At 47.4% G+C, this 20,268-nt stretch overlaps 1 protein-coding gene, 2 long non-coding RNA genes and 1 other non-coding gene across 8 annotated transcripts in view; 1 reads left to right on the top strand and 3 right to left on the bottom strand.

Moving 5' to 3' along the window:
• The window catches only part of MYO18A (myosin XVIIIA), a 101,099-nt gene extending 99,341 nt beyond the window's left edge, over positions 1-1,758 (bottom strand). For all 5 annotated transcript variants that reach the window (XM_055577095.1, XM_055577096.1, XM_055577083.1 and 2 more), the window contains exon 1: positions 1,623-1,758. The gene's annotated coding sequence lies outside the window, so the exon portion shown is untranslated. The remainder of the gene's footprint in view (positions 1-1,622) is intronic.
• Positions 1,759-1,897: 139 nt separating this feature from the next.
• LOC129649552 (uncharacterized) lies at positions 1,898-16,544 on the top strand. Its single transcript, XR_008713156.1, has 4 exons — positions 1,898-2,047; positions 14,088-14,229; positions 14,863-14,945; positions 15,029-16,544. It is a non-coding gene; the product is annotated as an uncharacterized LOC129649552 (long non-coding RNA).
• LOC129649553 (uncharacterized) overlaps positions 6,481-20,268 on the bottom strand; it is a 38,089-nt gene continuing 24,301 nt past the window's right edge. Inside the window, exons 2-3 of the long non-coding RNA XR_008713157.1 lie at positions 17,733-17,835; positions 6,481-7,309 (exon numbers count right to left, since the gene is read on the bottom strand). This is a non-coding gene — a long non-coding RNA (uncharacterized LOC129649553). The remainder of the gene's footprint in view (positions 7,310-17,732; positions 17,836-20,268) is intronic.
• Positions 8,318-8,449, bottom strand: LOC129651909 (small nucleolar RNA SNORA72). The gene has a single exon (XR_008714406.1). It is a non-coding gene; the product is annotated as a small nucleolar RNA SNORA72 (small nucleolar RNA).

Genomic DNA, 20,268 nt, shown 5'->3' with positions numbered 1-20,268 from the left:
GACTTCAGGAGAGTAACTTTCAATATCCCCAAATAGAAAGCAACTTCTGAGCTAAGAGGGTGGAGAACAGGAGGCAAGGCAGAGCCCATTGCCATGACGACAGGATACCAACCTGCCCAAGAAAAGGGCTCCAGACCTAGCAAGCACCTGGAAAGGCAGCTTGACCATCTAGATTCAATGTCTTGCTAAGGTGATCTTGCTCTTAATCACCTGGACGACCTTCCGTCCTGACCAGCCTGACTGCAGTGCATACACACTCAGCTCATTTAACTCTTTATATGGGGGTTTTACTAGGCCTCCTCAGCCACCAGCATACCAGGCACTCCAAAAGACAAAATGAACCCACATAAATCATTGCCATGGTGAAGAGCAGAGCAAATGCAATTCCATAATTTGGGGGGAACCATCTGAGGGCAGGAAGACCTTAGGCAGGAGAGCTCCTCCTAGGAAGCATCCTCCCAGGCCTCCCTGCACAAACACAAACCACGAGGACACTGCCAAACACATGCCCCATTGGCCAAGTGACCAGGCAAAAGGAGCACCGCTTCAAAACCCAGCTGGCAGCCTCCCCCATCCTCCCCCTCCCTACTGGCAGCCTCTCCAACTAATCAGCAGGACACATGTGCCTTGCAACAGGGTGACACCCCCAGCCCCCAGTCCACCCCACCCCCAACAAAGCCCCAATATGCAGTGTGTCCCTGCAGGCCTTATCTCAGCCAGGAACAGCACCCACTCTTTACCAGGCTGGGTACCAGCTGCACCCCCAGCAGGGCAGTGCGGCGTGCGGGGTGGGGGGGGGGGGTGACGATCTCGAACCTTACCACCTCCCCTTCCCATTGGTGAAGCAACTGGCATGACAGGTTTGCAGGGCGGGGCGTCGGGTCAGTCTCTCCCAGAGGCCTGGGGCAGGCGGGCCGACCTTCCCACACCTACCCCACCCCTTGGCAGGGAGAAGCGAGGTGAGCTGCCAGTTGCAGGGGGCAGCCTGCACGCCCTAATCCCCGCAGCCTACGGTTCACCGCCCCCCCCCCACCTCATCTTCTGTCCCAAGGAGAGGGGGCCCAGGCAAGCAGGGTCTCCATTGTTTTGCCAGCTGTCTGGCAGCTGCTCCTTTGAGAGGAGCCCGGTGTCGGCCTGGCAGTGAAAGGGTTGAAGGCCGCTGGGAGGGATAAAGGGCTCTTCCTCCGAACCTCGGTCCATCGGTCTGTCGAGGAGGGTGCCTGGGACTTGCCTCAAGAATTCCCCTTACACCCCCAGGCTGCAGCCTGCACCCCGCAGCTCGGGGCCACCTGGGCTCCCCCCAGCCCCGAACCCTCCCAAACTGAAGGCCACCCTGTCCGGCCTCCCCGCGCCGCTCGAGCAGGCAAAGGGGCGGGAGCTCGCCCTCCCGCCCCGCTCCGGATCGGCCCCGCGTCCCCGGCGCCGAGCTGTGCTGCGCGGCCAGGGACCAGAGCCGGGAGTCCGGGCCGCCGCTTCCAGGGGACAGGAGAGGAGGAGGAGGAGGAGCCGGCGGGCCCCGCCGCCCGCCCGCCTTCCCGGCCCGAGCCCGCCCCGCCGCCCCTCCACCCCCACCCGGGGCCCGGCCGGTCACCGAGCGGTCGCCCCCGCCGCCCCGCACTCACCGGCCACCGGAGCCCGCCCGGCAGGGAGCAGGAGCTGAGACGCGGCATCCAGCGGCCCCGGCCCGGTCCGGGCAGGAGCGCAGCGCGGCGCAGCGCAGCGCCGCCCCCCGCGGCCGCGCGAGCCGAACCGAAAGGGAGCTCCCTGCTGGCGGCTCCGGGGATAAACGGTCGGCCTTCCTGGCAGCGCCTGGGCGCGCCTCCAGAGCTGGCCAGGCGGCACCGGGCACTGCCCTGGAGACCTCTGTGAGGGTCCCAGAGGCCGTGCCTGGAGGTTCTCTGCACCGGGCATCCGAGGCTGCTGGGCGCGCCCAGGGCGGGCACTGGGGTCACGCTGAGTGTATAAAACAGGCCCTGTCCTAGGCGGGCTCCAGTGGACTCTGCTGGCTGTGTCCAAGAGGGTGCCTTCCTGGGGCAGTGCTGTCCAGGTGAGTCTTGCGGGTCACATCTCCCCAGAGCAGCTCTGCAGAGGCAGACGCAGGATGATGCTGGAGGATGCCGTAGGGCCCAGTCCAAAGCAGGGGCTGCCAAGGGGGCACTGGCAGGATGTACCCCCCAGATTCCTGGTGGGCTGGTTTGAGAGAGGCATGCTTCAGGTGGAGCTGTCTATGGGGTGAACCAAGACCCACCGGTGATAGCCATAAGTGGCTCGCACTCCCTAAAGGAGCCCAACAATACCAAAATTAACAGCTTCAGAAGCTCTTAGGAACGAGGTCTGCCCCTGGGTCCTCATGTCCTATCAATATCAGGTGAGCTGCTCTACCCATTGAGAAGGAGTGTTAGACTCTCCCAAAGAGGCCAGAGGCATTTAGGGACCAGGTTTCCAAGAAAGGGCTTATGTCCTGAGCTGAGAGAGAGAGGTGGGTGCTTCTACAGGCGGTGTCCATACTGAAGGGAGGTACCCCAGAATGTGGAAGAAACTGAGCCGGGTGGTGCAGGAAGAAGGGTGTAGCAGACAAGGGCAGCTGCCTCCAAAAACAGCCCAACCCGGAACTTCTCCAGGCAGAGGTGGCTCAACCTGACAGACCAGGGAAGGTTCAAGCGAGGGGATTCAGGAACTAAGAGCTGAGTATTAGTTGGGCGATCCTGAGGAACAGACCACACCCAGAATGTGCATCTTGAATAAAGGAATAGCACGCAATCCAAACTTAATTCAACACACTTTTGCTGAGACCCTGCCAAGTGCCAAGGGCAGCACCAGGCACTCTGAGGAACACAGAGATATCAGATTTGGACCCTCTCTCTAGGGAACTCACATGGTGAGGGCGAGGGGTGAACTTTGACCTCAGTAGGATTCACCACGGGCTTCCCAGGTGGCCCTAGTGGTAAAGAACCTGCCTGCCAATGCAGGGGATGCGGGTTCGATCCCTGGGTCAGAAAAATCCCATGGAGGAGGGCGTGGCAACCCACTTCAGTATTCTTGCCTGGAGAATCCCAAGGACAGAGGAGACTGGCAGGCTCCATCCACGGGTGGCAAAGAGTCAGACATGACTAAAGCGACTTAGCATGCCCACAGGATTCACCACACTGTCATCCCTTGGATGATGAGATGATGCTGTGATGGATGGCTCATTTGGCTGAAGGAATGAAAGAAAGCTGCTCTGAGGACATGACGCTTCAATGAAACCTGGGAAGCTAGGGAGCACAATGACTATCAAAATTGCTTTCTGAGCAAGTACCATGTGCTAAACACTATCTCTCTTCCTCACTACAAACCTATTAAGGAGACATTATTTTTATAGATAGGGATTGAATGCATGGACTCAAGAGTCAGGTTGCCTGGGATCAAATCTCAGCTCTGTCATGTCTGCCTGTATTACTCTGAGTGACTTACAAAACCTCTCTGTGCCTCAGTTTTTTTATCTGAAAAAAAGGGGCTAAAAATGCCCACCTCAAAGTTTAGTTTGAAAATCAAATGAATTTAGTCTTCTCAACAAATGGTGCTAAAACAACTGGACATCCTCCACAGGCAAAAAAAACAAGAGTCTAGACACATACCTTACACCCTTCACGAAAATTAAAATGAGTCATAGACCTAAACATACCCACAAAGCTGTAGAAAGTTAACACAGGAGGAAACCTAGCTGATCTTGAATATGGTGATGATTTTTCATATACAGTATCAGAGGCACAATTTATGAAACAATGAGAAGAAGAAAGAATTAATAAGAAGCTAAATTTCATTAAAATTAAAATTAAAAACTTCTGCTTCATAAAAGACAATGTCAAGAGAATGAGAAGACAAACCAAAGACTGGGAGAAAATACTTGCAAAAAAAATCTGATAAAGAACTGTTATCCAAAATATACAAAGAACTCTTAAAATTCAATAAGAAAACAAATGATCCGATTTAAAAATGGACCCACAACCTGAATATACACTTCACCAAAGGAGATATACAGATGGCAAATGAGCATTTGAAAAGATGTTCTTCATCATGTCATGTTGTTGTTCAGTCGCTAAGTTGTGCCTGATTCTTTGCGACCCCATGGACTACAGCACGCTAGGCTTCCCTGTCCTTCACTGTCTCTGGGAGTTTGCTCAAACTCATGTCCATTGAGTCGGTGATGGAATCTAACTACCTTATCCTCTGCCACCCCCTTCTCCACCTGCCCTCAATCTTTTGCAGCTTCAAGCACTTTTCCAATGAGTCGGCTCTTCTCGTCAGGTGGCCAAAGTGTTGGGAGCTTCAGCTTCAGCATCAGTCCTTCCAATGAATACTCAGGGTTGATTTCCTTTAGGATTGTCTGGTTTGATTTCCTTGCTGTCCAAGGTACACGTGTCATGCTGCTGCTGATGCTAAGTTGCTTCAGTCGTGTCTGACTCTGTGCGACCCCAGAGATGGCAGCCCACGAGGCTCCCCCATCCCTGCGATTCTCCAGGCAAGAACACTGGAGTGGGTTGCCATTTCCTTCTCCCATGCATGAAAGAGAAAAGTGAAAGTGAAGTCGCTCAGTTGTGTCTGACTCTTCGCAACCCCATGGACTGCAGCCTACCAGGCTCTTCCGTCCATGGATTTTCCAGGCAAGAGTACTGGAGTGGGGTGCCATTGCCTTCTCCGACACGTGTCATAGAGAATTGCAAATTAAAACAACAAGACACCATTACACATCTGTTAGAAAGGCCAATAACTGGAACAAAGACAATGCCCAATGCTAGAGGGGGTGTGGGGCAACAGGAACTCTCATTCATTGCTGATGGGAATGCAAGATGGTACAGCTTCTTTGGAAGACAGTTTGGCAGTTTCTTATAAAGCTAAACACACTCTTTCCATATGATGCAGCAATTGTCCTCCTTGTTCTTTACCTAATGGAGTTGAGAACATCTCCACACAGACACCTGCACACGGATGTTTACAACAGCTTTATATATAATTGCCAACACTTTACATGCAACCGAGATATCCTTCAGTAGCTGAATGGTTAAACAGACATTTTATTTTATCCAGACAATGTATTTTATCCAATCCATTTTATCCAGACAATGTATTCTTATTCAGAAATAAACTATTAAGCCATGAAAATACATGGTGGAACATGCATATTATTAAGCAAGAGAATCAATGTGACAAGGCTATATGATTCCAACTCAGTGGTAAAACTGTGGAGACAATAAAAAGATCAGGTGTTGTCAGGGTTGTGATAAGGGAGGGATGAATAGGCAGGGCACATAGGATTTTTAGGGCAGTGAAACTACTCTATTTGATACTACAATGATGGATGCATGTCCTGATACATTTATCCAAACTCACAGAATGTAAACACCAAGAGTGAACCCTAATGTAGACTATAGACTAAGTGATGATGATGTGCTATGTACGTTTATCAGGTGTGACTGATAACTGTCACACGCAACTGTCCCACGCTGGTGCAGGGTGTTGACAGTGGGGAGGCTGTGTGTGGGGAGGTGAAGAGGGTATTATGGGAACACTGTACTTTGAGCTCAGTTCTGCTATTGCTTTAAAGGGAATTCCCTGGCAGTCTAGTGGCTAGGACATCACACTTCCACTGCAGGGAACATAGGTTCGATCCCTGGTAGGGGAACTAAGATCCTACGTGCTGTGTGGCACAGCCAAAAAAATAAAAAATAAAATGGCTTTAAAAAATAAAGTTTACCAACTTTTAAAATAATTCAGTGAGTTAATGAGTAAAAAGGGCCCAGCATATAGGAAGCATTCTGTAACATTTAGCTTTATTGTCATAACTTTCCCAACTCTCAGCTAAGGAAACAGCCTGCCAGTGGCAGCGTCGGGATTCAGATTGAGGTCCCCAAGGCTCAGAGCCCATGTTTTTTTCCCTATATCATGGCAGTGAATAAACAGAGATATTAACACCTGCTTTATTTATGTGTGTCCACATCAGGGCACTTGGAGTATTACACGATGTTCCTAAGAGCTCCTCTAGCCTGGACCAGGAACTGATTTCAGAGACCTGGCAAGAACGAAACACCAGGGCAACACCCACAACGACTTTGCCTCAAGCTTACTTGTTTTTAATCTTTCAGGTTTCATAGGTCAGAATAATCCGTGTACTGGCTCTAAGTAAAAGTGGAGCCCCGTCCACCCCTCATAGAAAAATGGCACAGCAGTGTCCACTTAAAATAGCTCAGATGACCACAGAAAGGCTGGTTTTTCCAGAAAATTCCTAAGCTCCCAAAGCAATCTGACTTGAGTGGAAAAGCGCCCTGAGCAAGAAGCCTGGTGATAATAAAAATTGATTACAACAATTGAACCCTCACGGTAGGTCAACATCATGCTAACCCCTTGGCCGGAATTGTCTCATTTAGTGTTCAGTCTCACCCTATTACAGAGGTGATGTTCTTTTTTATATTTTTTAAAATTATTTTTTTCATTGGAGTATAATTGCTTTATATTTATATTTAGTATAATTACTAAAGCTGAAACTCCAGTACTTTGGCCACCTCATGCGAAGAGCTGACTCATTGGAAAAGACTGATGCTGGCAGGGATTGGGGGCAGGAGGAGAAGGGGACGACAGAGGATGAGATGGCTGGATGGCATCACCGACTTGATGGACGTGAGTCTGAGTGAACTCTGGGAGTTGGTGATGGACAGGGAGGCCTGGCGTGCTGCAGTCCATGGGGTCGCAAAGAGTCGGACACGACTGAGCAACTGAACTGAACTAAACTGACTGATTAGGCGGTGGTGGAGTGGGGACACAAACTTTTTGGCCGTGAGACATGTGGGGTCTTAGATCCCCAGCCAGGGATCGAACCTGCACCCTCTGCACTGAAGGTGAAGTCTTAACCCCTGGACCACCAGGAAAATTCCCAGGCAAGCCATTTTTTTCAAGCCCACAAAATTGCATAGCTGCCTGATAACAAGTGACGTTCAGATGACAAGAACACATATTGAATACTGTTCCTTAAAATGCATTTATTAGCATAAGATCCTTTATTCTTTTGCATAGACACTTGGAATGTGGGTGGAAAATGCTCTTTAGGGAACTTGAAGCTAAATCCTAGGAAGAGAGCACCTGCCGAAGGTCAGCCCAAAATAAAGGAGTGTATCTCTGAAATGACATTAAAAAGTTGTATTTGGGAGGACTTCCCTGGTGCTCCAGTGGTTAAGAATCCACCTTCCAATGCAGGGGATGTGGGTTCAGTCCCTGTTGGGGAACTAAGATCCCACGTTCCCTGGGACAACTAAGCCTGTGCACTGCAACGAAGAGCCTGAGTAGAGAAAGGAAAAGAAGTTTTATTTTGAGAAAGTCCAAACACAGATGAAAGCAAACAAAATAAGACAACAAATCCCTGATTATCCATCACAAAGTTTCAATAGTTATGAACTCATGGAAATCTTATTTCAACTCTACTCCCTCCCATAACCTTAAAACAAATTCCAGGTATCATATCACTTCATCTGAAAACATTTTAGTGTATGTGTCTAAAAGATAAGGACTTTTTTAAAAACAAAACCACATACTATTGTCAAACTTAAAATTTTTTAACAATAATTCGCTGATATCATCAGATAATCAATGTTCAAATTTCCAATTATCTCCATAACTTTTTTTTTAAACTACTTGTTTGATTGAATCAAGATTCACACATTGCAGTTAGTTGACTTTTAAAAAAATATATAATTCACTTAATGAAAGTGAAGAAGTGAAAGTGTTAGTCGCTCTCAGTCGTGTCTGACTCTTTGCTACCCCATGGGCTGTAGCCTGCCAGGGTCCTCTTACCATGGGATTCTCCAGGCAAGAATACTCGAGTGGGTTGCCATGCCCTCCTCCAGGGGATCTTCCCAACCCAGGGATTGAACCCAGATCTCCCACATTGCAGGCAGATTCTTTACTGTCTGAGCCATCAGGGAAGCCCAGTTCATTTAAAGGCAACAGGTAATCATCAAATTAGCAATGGTTATCTTCAAATGTTACACTGCATGTGTGCTCAGTTGCTCAGTCGTGTCTGACTCTTTGCAACCAGGCTTTTCTGTCCATGGGATTATTTCAGCAAGAATACTGAAATGGATTGCCCTTTCCTCCTCCGGGGGATCTTCCAACCCAAGGATCAAACCCACATCTCCTCTGTCTCCTGCATTGGCAGGCGGATTCTTTACTACTAAGCCACCTGGAAAGCCCATTATTATACTAGTTATACAGTAATTTCTCACGTTTGGTCAGATACCTGGAGTCACAGACATTTCCCACATAAGATGCATTGTATAAGTCAGGCTTGATTTACTACCGGCATTTATAAAACCAGAACTAAGGAAAGATCTAGGTCTGGAGACACAAACATGGTCTCAGTGTAGCACATGTTTAGCCTGCCCAAATTATTACAAAATTAGAGGAGTGAGAATATTCGCAGGACAAGACTGTTAAGTATCTCTTATATCTTTTTTATCTCTCCTATCTCTATATTTTTTCCCCTTGCAACTTATCTGTAGAAGAAACGAGGTCATTTATCCTACAGATTTTCCAGTCTGAATTTTGTTGCTGGCATCCCCATAGGGTAGTTTAATATGATACTCAGGCCTCTGTATTTCTTGTATGTTGGCAAATGTAGAGGCTTGAGCAGATTTGAGTTTTATTTTGAAGGGACAAATACTTCATAGGTGGCATGGTCTTCTTTTTTTAGGAAGCATATAGTATCCTTGTCTCTCAAATGACACTTAAAAACATTAGAAATATATGATTAACTTTATTAGAAGTATAAGAATATGAAAAGAGCTCATCCCTCAACAGATGTATGGATAAACAAAACGTGGCATTTATACAATGAAATATCACTCAGCCATAAAAAAGAAGGAAAAATTCTGACACAGGCTGCAACATGATTGAGCCTTAAGGACATTATGCTAAACGAAAGAAGCCGTATACAGAAGTACAAATGCTATATGAGTCCACTCACATGAGGTACCTAGAATATGCAAATTCATAGAGGCAGAAAGTAGAATAGAGGCTACCAGAGTCTAGGGGAGGAGGAAATGGGGAGTCCCTGTTTAATGGGTACAGAGTTTCTGTTGGGGATGATGAAAAACTAATGGAAATGAATAGCGGTGATGTTTGTACAACATTGTGAAAGTAACTAATGATGCTGAATTATACACTTAATGGTAAAAATGGTAAATGTTATGTTATGCATGAGTGAGTGAAAGTCGCTCAGTCGAGTCCGACTCTTTGTGACCCCATGGACTATACAGTCCATGGAATCCTCCAGGCTAGAATACTGGAGTGGGTAACCTTTCCCTTTTCCAGGGGATCGTCCCAACCCTGACCAATCATCCCAAGACCAGGGATTGAACCCAGGTCTTCTTCATTGCAAGTGGATTCTTTACCAACTAAGCTATCAGAAAAGCCCTATGTTATGCATATTTTACTACAATAAAACAATATTTAAAAGAGCCTAGCTATTGGGAGTTCCCTGGGCAGTCCAATGGTTAGGACTTGGAGCTTTCACTACTGGGGCCTAGGTTCAAACCCTGGTGGTTGAACTAAGACCCTACAAGCCACTCAAATGCAGTAAAACAAACAAACAAACACAAACAAACAGGTATTGCATAGAATATGGGCCCTCTTACACAACTTTGATGGCCTCAGTTTATATGTCTACTTTTGTTTGAACCTGCAGCTTTACTCCGTCTGTATTGATCTGCACATAGTTATAGGGTTCATTCCATGCTCCCAAGAATTTCGTGGCCTTTGCCTAACTCTGCAACAAGCAGGGGATCCACAGTCCCACCAGCCTCCATCCCAGTGTCCTAGATTATAGACATCTACAAGCAGAGCCATGGAGGTAGCCAGGACATGGGCTTCTGGAGTTATGAGGCTTGAAATTGAGCCTATTTTGCCATGAGAGCTTAACCGCTCAGCTTCCATTCCAATAAAATTAGGGCTATGACCTCCTACCTCGCAGGGTTGTTGTAAGGATGGAATAAAGTTGTGTAATGGTCAAGTGCTGTACCAAGAGAGGGCTTCATGTTTTTATTATGCTGGCAGTGACTCAAAGAGGATCCAACTAGGATATAGGTTTATCAGCTCAATGGGAAAATAATGTCTCCGGAAGTTAGTTACTTTTAAAAAATGTTTTTTTTAATGTATTCATTTGGCTGCACCAGGTGTTAGCTGCAGCGTGTGGGATCGTCGATCTTCATTGTAGCATGCGGGACCTTTCAGTTTCAACATGTGGGATCTAGTTCCCTGACCAGAGATGGAACCCAGACCACCTACATTGGGAGCGTGGAGTCTTATCCACTGAACCACCAAGGAAGTCCTGGTGGGGCACTTTGCAAGCTAAACTTTTCTTGACATCATTCTTGGTGATGTCAGTAGTAGACCAACAAACTGTTAATGCCAACACTGAGGGTTCCCTGGAGATATGGGATTTTTCAGTGTCAAAACAGAAAGTTCCAGGCAAAATGGGACAAGTTAGTCACCCAAACCATGACCTACCAGTTGCTAATCTAGGGACTGCCTCCCAGGCTTGCTCACTGCTGCCTATTTGACCTGCCTTTTCTTCTCAACTTGGCCTCTAGAATCTCTTCTTCTGAATCTCTTTGCTGGACACACTTCTGTTTGCCTTTCAGTGTTGGTGCTTCCTAGGATTTCTTCCTTGTGTTCTGTTCTTTGGATCTTGCACCCCCTCCTTAGGAGATCTTGTTCATTCCCAGGACCCCCAAATACCTCCCAAGCCATGGATAACTCGCAAATCTCCATGGCAGACATCACACTAGAGGGCTTGGTACTTTCCCCATCTCTTGCAAATACCCCAAGTAAACTGTATCCAAAGCCAAGTGTGCAAGCCTTCCTCGCTGACTTCTTCCTTTTGGCTGATGACTCTAACCCTCGGTCGGTAAAGCCAGAAATCCACTCCCCCTGCCTCCTCCCTCTCCCTCCATCCCCTCCTTCTCAGACCTCATGTCCTATTGGTTCTTCTCCTTAACTATCTCTCCAGCCTGCTTCCTTTATCCATCCCCACTGCGCTGCCTCAGTTCAGGCCTCATCAGTTCTTGACCAGACAATTGCAACAATCTCCTCGCAGCCACCTGCTCCCTCCTCATCCCCTCTGACACATCTTCCAGTGATGTTCCTAAAATACCAACTCGATCATGTCACTCCCTGGCTTGGAATTCTTCAAAGGCTTCTGATGGCCTAGTACAGGAATCAGCAAACTTTTTTGTAAAGTGTCTGATAGTAAGTATTTTAGGCTTTTCACATGTCTCAACTAGTCATTTCTATGCAGCACAAAAGCAGCCGTAGACAATATAGAAACCAATGATCATGGCTGTGTCTCAAAAACAGTTTATTTATAAAAACAGATGGTGGGGACTTCCCTGGTGGTTCAATAGTTTAGAATCCTTCTGCTAATGCAGGGGACATTGGTTTGATCCCTGGTCTGGGAAAATTCCACATGCCGTGGGCAACTAAGTCCTTGTACTTACTGAGCCCAAACTTTAGAGCCTGTGAGGCGCAGCTGCTGAAGTCTGCGTGCCCTAGAGCCCCTGCTCTGCGACAAGAGACGCCATTGCAATGAGAAGCCTGTGCACCGCAACTAGAGAGCAGCCCCTGCTTGCCACAACTAGAGAAAACCTGAGTGCAGCAATGAAGACCCAGTGCAGCCAAAAAAAAAGATGTGGGCCAAATTTGGCCCAAGGACTACACTTTGCTAACCCGTGGCCTAAGGAATAGTGTCTAAGCTTATTAACATAACCCAAAGGCACTTTTTGCCTTTCATGGTTGTTCATGGCGGTCCAAAAATCAGAGATCTCACTTTGCCGACAAAGGTCCACCTAGCCAAAGCTACGTTTTTTCCAGCAGTCATGTGCGGATATGAGAGTTGGACCATGAAGAAGGCTGAATGCCGAAGAATTGATGCTTTTGAATTTTGGTGCTGGAGAAGACTCTTGAGAATCCCTTGGTCAGCAAGGAGATCAAATCAGTAAATCCAAAAGGAAATCAACCCTGAATATTCACTGGAAGGACTGATGCTGAAGCTGAAGCTCCAATACTTTGGCCACCTGATGCAAAGAACAGACTCATTGGAAAAGACCCTGATGCTGGGAAAGATTGAAGGGAGGAGGAGAAGGGGGCAACAGAGGATGAGATGGTTGGATGGCATCATCAACTCAATGGACATGAATTCAAGCAAACTCCAGAGATAGTGAAGGACAGGGAAGCCTGGCATGCTGCAGTCCATGGGCTCACAAAGAGTCGGACAAAACTGAGTGACTGAACAACAACAAAAAGCAATAGATCACTGCTACTCAGGACCTAGACACCAACTGCCTGAGGCCCAAGGAGAATAGCTTCCACTGCAGCAAGCAGGACTCTAATTAGACCTTGGAAAGAACTTTCGTAGCTGTTAAATGATTGTTAAAAATTGCCCCAAGTTGTGGAAGGAGACAGAGGAATACCATCTCCTGTGGTTTTCTGACATGCTTCAGACGAAGCCCTGTTTGGCCACTCCTAATTCTGGCCTAACAATATCAGGATAAATCAGGATAGATGCATCAAGCCGCTATTCCCTGCAAAGCACTGTTAAAAGCAGGACTATGTGTCCTCTTTCCACAAAGCACAGCACCTTTCCCCCTCCTGCGACTGAGATGCAAAGACATCAGAGATACGTGCAGTCACACAGCAGGATGGATGGAAATAACCACTGAAGGCCACGGTCAAGGGGAGTCACAGCAGTGTGTAATTAATTGTCGAGTGGAATCGTCATGGAGGCTCAGAGGAGGAACAGAGCAGAGGAGGAGTCAAGGAAGGCTTCACAGACAGAGGCTAGGATCAGAGCCTATATAGTAGGATTTAGATGGTAAGAGCACTGCTTGCTAAGGAGCATTGTGCACCTGGCACTTTATTTACTTTATTATCTTGTTTAATCCTCACAACAACTCTGTGAAGTGGGTATTATTAGTCTCTCTTTCAAGATTTTGTTTTTTTTGATGTGGACCTCTTTTTAGTCTTTATTGAATTTGTTACACTATTGTTTCTGTTTTATGCTTTGTTTTTTTGGCCAAGAGGCATGTAGGATCTTAGCTCCCTGACCAGGTATCGAACCCGCAACCCCTGCATTGGAAGGTGAAGCCTTAACAACTGGGCCACCGGGGAAGTCCCTGTCAGTCTCTTTTTATACAGATGGAAACTGAGCCCCCAAACCCCTAGCTGCTTGTCCTAGATCACACAGCCAGTGAGTGGCAAAGCAGAGCTGGAACCCAGTTAGTTTGGTCCTGAAGCTGACCAGAGCAGAGCTCCCCAGGAGGGACTGGAGCAAAGGGTGGGAAGAAAGTCCAGGCACGGCCCCTAGGGTGGCTGGAATGGGAAAGAGTGGATAGTGAGTGAGGTTGGGGCTGACTCATAGAAGATCCTGGATGCCAGGTTGAGGAGCTTCAAGTGGTTAATTCAGCTGGAGTGCTGACCAGGAGGCAAGTGCTGGTTGGGAGGGAGGGAGGGGACTGTTCAGGCATGAAGGTGCTGGGCAGGTTGAGCAATGGCAGTGAAGGCAGGTCTGAGCCAGGGAGGTGATGGGGGGACTGGAAGGAGGGAGACAGTGTAGGAGAGATTGGGAAGGAGGATCTGTGTGGGGACTCAGCTAACAATAGCCATAGGAGCAAGTGAGGGAGGAATTAGTAGTTGATTTCACAGTTCTGGGTGCATGAGACAGCAAGGCAAAAGCAGCTCTCCAGAGAGCTAAGGTTAACACAATGGATAGGGACTGCCCTGCTGGTCCAGTGGCTAACACTCGGAGCTCCCAAAACAGGGGGCCTGGGTTCAACCCCTGGTCAGGGAACTAGATCTCACATGCCACAGTGAAAATCAAAAATCCTGCAAGCTGCGACTAAGACCCGGTGCAGCTAAATAAATAAATATTAAAAGAAAAAAAATACAGTGGCTAATGTTTATTGCAATCAGCTACTATTGGCAAGTACTTTACATTTATAAACTCATCTTCACAGTGTTCTTAGGAGGCAGGGTTCATTTTTATCCGCCCCCCCTTTTTTTTTCAGGTGAAAGAACTGAGGCACAGAGAGGTTAAGCCATTTGTCCAAAGCTATCCAGCTGGTACCTGGCAGAGCTGGGATTTGAACTCAGGCAGTCTGGACCCAGAAACCTTGCTCTTAATCACTTTGCTATCTTACATCTGTTGAGGTAATGCTTTCGGGAGGAAGCAGGGTTCTCCACTCCCATGCCACATTCCCCAACCTCAAGGATCAGGCAGGAGAGTGATGGCCAGTGCAGGGTTTTTTGCCCAGTCAGACCTCAGGTCTCTGCTGCTCCCTTGAGCTGGTTGCCTCTCACTATCAGGCAGTGAGCCTGAAGCATGCCATGCTGGGGTCTGCACTTCGCCAGCTGCTACACCTCCATGCAGGAGGGTTCCTGGAACCCAGGGTTGTCTTGTTAGAAGGGAGCAGGGGAGGATGAGCAGGTTGGCCCAGAAGTGGGCGCACCCGATGCAGGCCGCAAGGAGGTGCTGGCAGGGAAAGACCCCACTGGCAGGGGAAGAACTGCAGCTCCACCAGGTTCAGGAGGAAGCAGCCCACTCTCATCCCCAATTCAGGAGGATCATCTTTTTTAGTACAAGGGGGCGGGGTAGGAACAGCCATGAAACAAGCATGGAACATCCACCCCAAACAGAGGGGATTGCCCCAGCAGGAGGACCAACCCCGTAAAGGCCCCCAGCACCAGGTGGGTGAGGTAGATGGCCAAGGACCTGTGTGACCTCAGGTTGGGGTCCTGGGCTGCAGCCTCCAGGCACTAGGGGAGAATTCTCTCTCTCACCAGGAGCTGTGCCTCTAGGAAGTGAGAAGACCCCAGGAGCTCCAGTCTGGATCCCTGAAATCACAAGCTTTAAGGAAGGAATTGAAGTAAGGGGAAGGAAGAGGAAGGGAAGGGGGAGAATATAAAGCCCCAGCAGCTAGATATTTGCATAACTATTTCTGGCCCTCAGCAAGAGCTCCAGTTCCATCTGTGCCTGACGCCCAGGCGTGCCACTTGCTGCCTGACAAGGACAAGAAGAACAAACTGGCAGAGAAAAGGACACTGAGGAGGAAAGGATGGACACAGCAACTCTCCAAGTTTCTCCCCAACACAACCGCGAATTAACCAAGACAGTCTGCATGCTTAAATGCTACAACTGGGCTTCCTCAGAAATGTTCCTGACTGATGAGATTTTGAACCTTCCAGCTGTCCTGGGCACTTTTTTTTTCAGACTTACATAGCACCAGGCATGTTTTTCCCAAGAGGCCACAGCAGACTATCCACAACTTAGATAGTTTTTCCTCCAGGTTCTAGGGTCACATATAACTTTAGTCCCCATGGCAGGATCTGGAAGAGATAGGTCTGACAGCCCCCATTCTTGCCAGGTGGACCCTCTTTAAGGCCTCACATTGTAAAAATCTTATCTGACTTTACATGTCTGTAGCTTCTCATCCTGGGAATTACTGAAAATATTTCCAAGAATAGTTTGGGGGATGGGCATTGACATCCCTTGGCTTCCCTGGTGGCTCAGTGGTAAAGAAACTGCCTGCCAATGCAGGAGACGCAGGGTCAATCCCTGGGTCAGGAAGATTTCCCTGGAAAAGGAAACTGCAACCCAATCCAGTATTCATTCCTGGGAAATCCCGTGGACAGAGGAGCCTGGCGGGCTACAGTCCACAGAATTGCAAAAGAATCAACATGACTTAGCGACTAAACATAGTTGTTAGGGGAAGCACACTGATTGAAACCGCCCACCCTGGCCAGGCACCATAGTAACCATTCGCATGAGTTGTTTTATGACAGGAGATCCTGATAAGGAATACGGAACTAATAAGCCACCACCAACAGCAAGAGTTCGGGAAAGGTTAAAAGGAGACACCGCGTGTCCGTCCACTTCCCAGAATCCCTCTCGCTAGCATCCATTTTGGCTGAGCGATGCGTGCACCACCAGGAAAGACTCTGAATTAGAATGATTGGCCAAAGATGACCCCAAAACTAATCCCATCACCATAAAACCCGAGACTTCGAGCCACATGGCAGAGCAGTTCTCCTGGGTTCCCTTACCCTACTGCTCTCCACCTGGGTGCCCTTTCCCAATAAAGTCTCTTGCTTTGTCAGCACATGTGTCTTCTCTGACAATTCATTTCCAAGTGTTAGACAAGAGCCCAGTTTCAGGCCCTGGAAGGGATCCTCCTTCCTGCAACATAACAACATTGACACCCGTTATCACCACCAACCCCATCTTTCAGGCTCCCAAATGCACACTCTAAATAAACCAGCATCTTGGCTTATTGTGCAAACTCAGGGGCTAGATAGGACTCCGGCCTTCACCACTGACTTCAATGCCTTCCCTCCCCTTGTCTCCTAAACAGGATCCTGGAGCCGTCCCTAGAACCTTTCTAACCCCCTTAACTTTCTTTCTTTAAAAAAATATTTATTGATTTTTATTTATTTATTTGATTGTGCCAGATCTTAGTTGTAGCACTCTAGATCTTCTAGGCTTGACATGCAAACTTCTAGTTGCAGCATGCGTGATCGAGTTCAAACTCTGGCCCCCTGCATTGGGAACGTGGAGTCTTAGCCTCTGGACCATCAGGGAAGTCCCTCTCCTTAACTTTCAAAAAGTCAAGTTCTCAACATGAGTGAACAAGTGTTGATGTTTCTGGTTACCAGGGCTTTAAGGCAATGGATGAGAACAACACAATCTCTCAGGAGAACTTTGAAAATGGGGCAGAGATCTATCTGTGCCCAGCCCGGGTTTCTCAACCCCAGCTTCAACCTTAGCACATTGACATTTTGTACCTGATAATTCTCCTTTACAGGGAACTGTCCTCTGCATTGAAGGAGGTTTAGCAGCATCTCTGGCTTCTGTTTACTAGATGCCAATAGCACCTGACTTCATCTCCAGTTGAAGGCAATGGCAACCAACTCCGGTACTCTTTCCTGGAGAATCCCACGGACGGAGGAGCCTGGTGGGCTGCAGTCCAGGGGTCTCGAGGAGTCGGACACGACTGAGCGACTTCACTTTCAATTTTCACTTCCATGCATTGGAGAAGGAAATGGCAACCCACTCCAGTGTTCTTGTCTGGAGAATCCCAGGGATGGGGGAGCCTGGTGGGCTGCCGTCTATGGGGTCGCACGGAGTCAGACATGACTGACACAACTTAGCAGCAGCAGTAGCAGCAGCCATCTCCAGTCGTGGCAATCAAAAGTGTTCCCACTGGGATTTCCCTGTTAGTTCAGTAGCTAAGACTCCGTACTCCCAATGTGAGGGGCCCAGGTTTGATCCCTGGTCAGGGAACTAGATCCTGCACGCCACAACTAAGAGTTTGAATCCTGCAACTAAGACCTGACACAGACAAATAAATAAATATATATATTTTAAATCTTCATTGCCAAATAGCCTCTGGGGAACAAAATTGAGAACCACTGGTCTAGGCTAAGCAAACTGTTTTCTTGCTTGGAGCAGAGGATGATAGAGCTGACCTGCAGATTCTAAGATCCAAAATGAAAAACTGCCAGGAGAGGTAAACAAGATGCTGTGACTGGCTAGAAGTCAGGGAGCAGAGCAAAACCCCACATCACAGAAAATTGAATCTCCAATCAACTGGCCAAGGTCACACAGCAAGGACCCTGCAGTTAGGAACAGTGAGTCCCCAGGTTTTCCGTCTCACCTCTGGTGGGTCCAGTTCTTCCTCTGAACTCAGACCTTCTGGGCCTGCTGGAGGCTACTGGACAGACTTCTCTGGGCTTTCCTTGGAGCCATGATCATAGAGGCTAAAAAGAAGAGCCGAGGCTTGGGAAGTCTTCCAGGCCATTTCTTAGGGGATCCCTGCCCTTCCCCCAAACCCTAGGATACAGGGCCAGAGAGTGGCAGTGCTTGGAAATGTTCTCAAGCTCCTCTAGTTCCAGATCAGTAGTACAGATTTTTCTTTTTGCCTCAGGCCCTAATGTGGCCTGGCACAATACTGTCACTGATCCTGTCTGTAGAGAGAACATTATTGTGTTCAACAAGAATTTTTTGTGTGTGTTCGTTTAAATTTTTGAAAATATGTTTTTATATTGATTAGTGAGTTTTTGGCATTCCTTCAGTTTTGTGCCTGAGGCTACTGCCTTCCTCACCTCACTCTCACCCCAGCCCGGCTCAGTGGGTCCCCAACAGGTCAGCCTGAAAGGCGCAAGTGAATGCTGAGGTCACAAATGGAAACCCGTGGGCTGAATTCTGCACATAAATGTGTTTTGACTGGCTAGCACTGTGTTTTCAAAAATGTCTTGATTTGTTGCCAATCTTTTTAAAGTCAAGAGAATCACATAAAAATCCACATTTCTGGCTTCTTTTGAAACGTTGGGTGATCTAGCTACACTACATACCATAGACAATGGCTGGCAGGACCTGGTTAGTGGTTTTTGGCTTAGGGTAGGAAAAAAATGAAAGTGAAAGTCACTAGGGCGTGTCCAACTCTTCACAACCCCATGGACTATACAGTCCATGTAGTTCTCCAGGCCAGAATACTGGAGTGGGTAGCCTCTCCCTTCTCCAGGGGCTCTTTCCAACACAGGGATCAAACCCAGGTCTCCTACATTGAAGGCGGTTTCTTTACCAGCTGAGCCACCAGGGAAGCCCAAGAATACTGGTGTGAGTTAGGTAACCTATCTCTTCTCCAACGGTTCTTCCTGACCCAAGAATTGAACTGGGGTCTCCTGTATTGCAGGCGGATTCTTTACCAGCTGAGCTACCAGGGAATCTTAAGGTAGGAGGTGCTGTCCAACTTCCCTCAGACACACTCCCCCGGCTTCTCCCACTTATAAGACCCATCTGATTTTCTGTGCCGGAGCTGGTTTATGCCTGCTTACAAGAGCCAATGGTCAAATTTCTAGAATCAGCTGTTGAGCACTCTCATCATAAAAAAATTAAATTAGGGGACCTCCCTGGTGGCCCATGGTTAAGACTTCCTGCTCCCAATGCAGGGGGCCCGGGCTTGATCCCTGGTCAGGGAAATAGATCCCATGTGCCACAGCTAAAAATTCACATGCCTCAACTAAAGATCCCTCGCACAGCAACTAAGACCTGGCACAGCCAAATAAATAAAAATAAATAAATATTAAGAAATCTACATGGCACAGCACTGCAAATCAAATATAATTCAATAAAATCAGTTTTTAAATTAAATTATATAAACTTACAATTAAGTACATTAAATTGAAAATAAAACTCAACTTCCTAATTACTACTTTTATTATTTTACTATTGCTGTTCAGTCGCTCAGTCATGTCCAACTCTTTGCGACCCTTTGGACTGCAGTATGCCAGGCTTCCCTGTCCTTCACTATCTCCCAGAGTTTGCTCAAACTCATGTCCATTGACTTGGCGATGCCATCCAACCATCTCATCCTCTGTCACCTCCTTCTCCTCCTGCCTTCAATCTTTCTCAGTATCAGGGTCTTTTCCAAGGAGTTGGCTCTTCTCATCAGGTGGTCAGAGTATTGGAGCTTCAGCTTCAGCATCAGTCCTTCCAAGTTTTTACTATAACTATTATTTTACCATTTTATTATTATCTATGCTCTTGAGGTTATGTATACCTATTACTTCTGAATGGTGGAAATATTTTATATTGGTACTACTGCATCTCTTCCCAACCCTGTGTTCAGTTTTGTCACGTTAGAGGCACGAAACTGGCCACAGTAGGAGTACTTACAACATGGAAATTGGCAAACACCACAAAACAGGGCTTGTTCTTTGTGTAGCTGATTGTCTAGGCTTAAGTTGTTATTTTGGGTTTTGTTTTTTTTTTTTTTTTGGCTGTGCCATGTGGCTTGCAGATCTTAGTCTTGGACTAGGGATCAAACCCCGGATCCCCAAGAGTGAAATCACTGAGTTCTAACCACTGGACCACCAGGAAATTCCCTAGACTTAAGGTGTTGGTGGAGAAATATTAATAATGTAGAGTAAACTTAGTGCATCACATCTATAGCCATTGTATTGTGAATAGCACAAAAATTTGAGGAACTAGCCTTCCAGTATTTGAAAACTGCTATGCAATTCAGCAAGGAAGTTACTCAGTTGTTAACCAACAAGTCAAATTCAGACCAAAAAAAATCATCATCGTCGTACTTTCATCTTATGTCTTAAACAAAAAAATATCAACCAATATTCATGTCAAAACTACACCTATTTGGAGCTTCCCTGGTGGTTCAGTGGTTGAAATTCAGC

This window comes from Bubalus kerabau, chromosome 4 (genome assembly GCF_029407905.1).
Source record: "Bubalus kerabau isolate K-KA32 ecotype Philippines breed swamp buffalo chromosome 4, PCC_UOA_SB_1v2, whole genome shotgun sequence".
Classification (NCBI taxonomy): domain Eukaryota; kingdom Metazoa; phylum Chordata; class Mammalia; order Artiodactyla; family Bovidae; genus Bubalus; species Bubalus kerabau.
This window is presented reverse-complemented; position numbering and strand designations above follow the sequence as displayed.